Source organism: Corapipo altera, unplaced genomic scaffold (genome assembly GCF_003945725.1).
Source record: "Corapipo altera isolate COAL_440 unplaced genomic scaffold, ASM394572v1 69, whole genome shotgun sequence".
Lineage (NCBI taxonomy): Eukaryota > Metazoa > Chordata > Aves > Passeriformes > Pipridae > Corapipo > Corapipo altera.
In genome coordinates this window covers 6,171,461-6,176,214 of record NW_020884908.1, presented here as the reverse complement: position 1 = coordinate 6,176,214, position 4,754 = coordinate 6,171,461, and the positions used below count along the sequence as shown (strand labels likewise).

General features: G+C 42.8%; 1 long non-coding RNA gene across 1 annotated transcript; it reads left to right on the top strand.

The window, feature by feature from the left end:
- Window positions 1-6: 6 nt before the first annotated feature.
- LOC113951593 lies at window positions 7-3,789 on the top strand. The gene is made up of 3 exons (XR_003529206.1): window positions 7-420; window positions 1,813-3,164; window positions 3,496-3,789. It is a non-coding gene; the product is annotated as an uncharacterized LOC113951593 (long non-coding RNA).
- The last annotated feature ends 965 nt before the right edge of the window (window positions 3,790-4,754 follow it).

Here is a 4,754-nt window from a genome sequence, read left to right as displayed (position 1 = left end):
TCTTCAGCAGCTGTTCATCTAACATGAAGTGTTTATGGCTATCACTGCTGAATTTTCCCATTTGGTAGAGAAAGAGGGAAAGTTACACCTCTGGGTCAAATCCAATTAGAGATCTGAAACAGAGGAGGTGGCACAAGGGTGTTCAGATGTTTTTAATCTGTCTCTGATTTTATCCCATTCCATCAGTGGGAGCAGAACTATCAGCACCCTCTTGCTTGTTTTCAGGGCAACAACTAACTGACTATTACTTTCAACGTTCTTAACCAAAATAAGAAGTCTATAACCTACCATTCTTTACCTGTTCTCTTGTAACTGCTTCACTGAGCTGGTGTTAGTATGGAATACCAGGCATGCACACCAGATTCTAATTGTATTTTCTTTTCTCTCCCTTCCCATATGCGTTGCTGAAGCTTCTTGAAGGTGAGTTGACTTTTTCCACTTGCTAATGGAATTGTCCTAAATGTAATCATTATTTTTTTTTTGTCTTTTCCAACAATCTCTAGTACCAGGGATTGAAACTGCATTTAGCAAAAGGCAAAGGACAGTGCTAAAGCCTCTGGCTAATGTCTTAGAGAATGGATCCCATTTGTGTCTGCTAGCTGCTATGAGACACAGTGGAATATCCCTGCAACAGAAGTTGTAGCTGAATACTCTTGCAGGAAAGAATTTTAATTTGGTGACATTTTCTGTAATTTTAATTGATTAGTGCTTGATTATTGTTACATGGACACTGGAGTTGCAGAGATCATTGTTGCATGCGGTTTCTGAGAATTAAAAAGCGAACAGCAGGTCTTGATCCTTCAGATGTTACAGACTAGGCCACTAAAAATTGATCTCCTTTGAACTTGGGTGATAAAACTCCATTTTCAAGTTACCTTAACTGAGGAGGAAGATGATGGCAATTTCTAGGGAGACACTGCCTCAAGTCTTTTTATAATTTCCAAGGACTGTACTTAATAAGACTCTCTTGATAGAAAGTGCCTTTGGGTGGGGAGGTTTCATTTTACACAGACAAAAAGAGGGCAGCAGTTTAGCATCATACAGCAACAAGGAAGCACAGCAGCTCCAGAATGTACAGTTTTAGATTTAAGCATTTCTTCCATCCCTTCTGAAACTTTCAGAACAAAGCACTCTGTGTTTTGCCAAGCCTTTTTCTTGTGTATGTGCTACGTCACCATGCTCCTTGGAAACTTGACTGCAGTCCTCTTTCCCCTATCACACAGCAATTGTTGCCATTCCTTACCACAGGATCACAGCAGACCGTATTAGTAAGAATAGTGTGAGGGACCTTCCCTTTATAGGGCAGATTTATTCACAGGTAGTGTATCTCCGTGGACACTGAGAATCTCTCAGGTCACGTTTTAACTGTTCATAGGGTGATTATAGCAAATGTTTTGTTTCCGTAGCAGAATAGTCTCAATGTGTGGAAGGATTCAGCCTTAATATTTAGGAAACTACTTTGTTTGAGATTGCTTGTAACCCAGCTGAATAGTGTCCATTTCAAATAGGAGCCATTACAAACTATTTATAATAACACGTTTGAAGGAAGTAAATACTATTTTGTCATGGTAGAGATAGTTAAGATTGTGTAATGTATTGTAGTATTTATATTTGTACAGTCATTGTAATATATAACCCTTTCCCCCATTTTGAGTCTTGTGTGGTGTCTGGAAAACCCATCTCACACTGGGTTGAGATGAGGGAGGGGGGGCTTGGACTAGAGAACTGGATTTTGGGGATTGCAAACCATGACAGTTCCAGGGAAAAAGAGAGAGTAAATGATAGATCTGACTTACCAAAATTAACTTACAGGGTATGAACAACAAAGGAGAAACCTTACACCAAGAAGCCAGCAACTGTTGGACAGCCCTGTACTGCGCAGTTATGATGAATATGAAACAGCAGATGATGTGACTGACGTAGAATCTGAAGTGACTGACATAGAGTCTGAAGTGACTGACGTAGAATCTGAAGTGACTGACATAGAGTCTGAAGTGACTGACGTAGAATCTGAAGTGACTGACATAGAGTCTGAAGTGACTGACGTAGAGTCTGAAGTGATTGACGTTGAATTTGCAGCAGCTGATGTAGAGCCTGAAGTACGGAGATCACCGGACGAGGAAACTGTGAATTCAGAGTACGTACGCCTCGTGACCTACCAAAGAGTGGTTTTTGCTTCTTTGAAGCCTTCACTTTACTTATTTCCCTCTTTCAATGAGGATTGCATCCTGTGCTGCATGATGATGAAATGGTAATGTTTGCACTTTGGGAGAAAAAGGCAGCCCAAGGCAGATGGGAAACTTTGCACACAACCCTAAAGACGAGTTTGGGGGTATGGCAAGAAAGGGTGATTAGTCACAGGCTCTTGCTCATAATGTGTTGCATTTACTTTTCATGTTAGCCTCTAGTAGTGATCTTGGATATGGAAATATTTTCATTAGTGTGGATGGTTTGGCATCACAAGACTGGCAGGCAGCAGCCAGGCAAATTCTGTGCAAGTGTTAATAAAGCTGGTATGCTTTGAGCCTTTGGGATTACTGAAAGGCAACATAAGAGAGAACTTAATACAAAAAAAGAATATTTTTTCCTTCAGTCTCAAGCTTCTCTGTTACAGAATGTGCCTTCCTGCTGGAAGAGCTCAGAGCTACAGAACATTGACCAGAGGGTTCTTCCTGAGGCTGGAGCTTGCCAGAGCCATCTGCAGTGTTACTCTGTAGTGTCAGACCTCATTCCATTCTAGAATGAACACTTTCCAGAGGACAGCTTGATGCTTTGGTTGCAAAGCTGTTATTGATGACCTGTTGGAGATAAATGCTGCCATATATAGACTTCCCAGTGCTAGAGACTGCTGTTACTTCAAATCCTAGAGCAGGGTGGCTGACTTCATCTTTCTCCCAGTGAAAACCAAGACACTGTTTCCTTTAGGACAGGGAGATCTGAACTCTTCATTACATGCAGCAAACTGAGAGAGTTAAAGACATGCAGGGTTCTTCAAAAGAAATGCATCGTGGCTACTCAGTGCAGTCAGATGATTATGTGACATTTTATATATGAGTAACCCTCGATGACCAGTGGTATTAATGGCTGCTCTTTCTGGGTCTGTTCTCTCTAGGGAATGGCAACCAGCAGTAAGGTGCCCGATTTGCATGGATTATTATTCACGGGTAAGGATCCACATGTTGTCATCCTTTCAGCTTTGTGGGAGGGGTAACGGGGCAGAGGGGCAGCTGTGCAATGTTTATTTGCTGACTGTTGTGGGGTGCTATGGGCAGCTGGCTTGAAGCACAGACCTTGTTGTGAAGTTCCACAAGTCACTTCTTGGCGGTGCATGTAGAGGGAGAAACCCTTGCCAAGATGGCCCTGGCAGATCTGGGGGTTCCTTATTCTAGTAATGGACTGATTCCAGATATTCCAAGTCCTATTTTCCTGGTGCCAGTAGAGCAGCAAACTCGAATCCTTGCCTCCCAACACATGTTGTGGTTTCCTTTCTTCCAGATTATACGAAGTGACCGACACGTTGTGTCAACCCAGTGTGGCCATCTCTTCTGCAGTCGGTGCATCGCTGTTGCCCTTGAGACTTCCAGGGCTTGCCCAGCCTGCAGAACAGAACTCCCTCCCAGAGACTATCACCCCATTTATTTCTGAGTACTTCTGTTTCTCAGGACAGACTCAGATGGATTTTGGGGGATAGGTGGCAGAAAGACTTTTTTCTTCATGTACATAGTTCTTGTTGTATACGGTTCCATTTTTCATGAGTTTAATTATAAATAAACTATTAATTCATTTAAATATAGTCAAGTTTGTCTGCTCATCTATGTTGGACTTTGCTGGTAGACAGAGACTTCTTTTAACAGGTGGAAATAAAATTCTTGGTTTGATCAGTCAGAAGCACTCGTTCTTTTCATCACACTGTAGTTTTTGATTTTGGGGGAAAAATGCTAAAGGCATAAGCTTTGTAGTTCTTGGGGCAGTGTGTGTCGTATGGTAAAAGGAAACGGGCAGTGCTTGGGGTGTGAGGGCTTCTGTTCCTCAGGAAAGACTCAGCTGAATGTTTTGGTGAAAATGTCCTGATTTCAGTAGTTTGAGGATTGAAAGAGCAGCAGATTGTGCACACACCCAAAGAAAAATATTTTCTTTGAGAATATAGCTGTGTAAACTGCTGTGTTCAACATTTAGCCTGCAAAATATGTCTTTACCTGTGAGGTAAAGACATAAAACAACTGCTGGGGAGCGCATCACCACCATGATCACTACCATCACTATCATCATCACCATCACCATTTACCTTTCCCACTCTAAAACCGAATTGTCTGCAGAGGGAACAAGGAGCCAGCAGCAGCTCCTAGACCCTGGCTGCTGATGTAGTCTGGCAGCAGGTGTCCCCATCAGTGACAGAGAGATACACTGGACATCACCAGCCAGTGCTGACGGCATGTACCTGTCCAGATCTTAGGAGAAAGCGTCCTGCTGAGCACACAAGTTGTTTCTCTAACTGCCTGCAGGCCTAAGCAAGACCTACACTTCCCAAGCTCTGGTTTCAGTGCTTGCAAAAATCTCCATTTGCCAGCTGAACGTGGTACTTCACAGTTCAGGGGCTGCTGCTGCTGAAACATCCTACCCTGCATGTGAGTCTTCCACAAGGGCTCATCCTGCATTTCCCCTTGAAAAATTCAATTTCATCAGTGGAGTTTTCAGATCCCGGGGATGGAAACCTCAGGGAAAAATAAACTGTCACGGACTTCAGGTGCCATTAC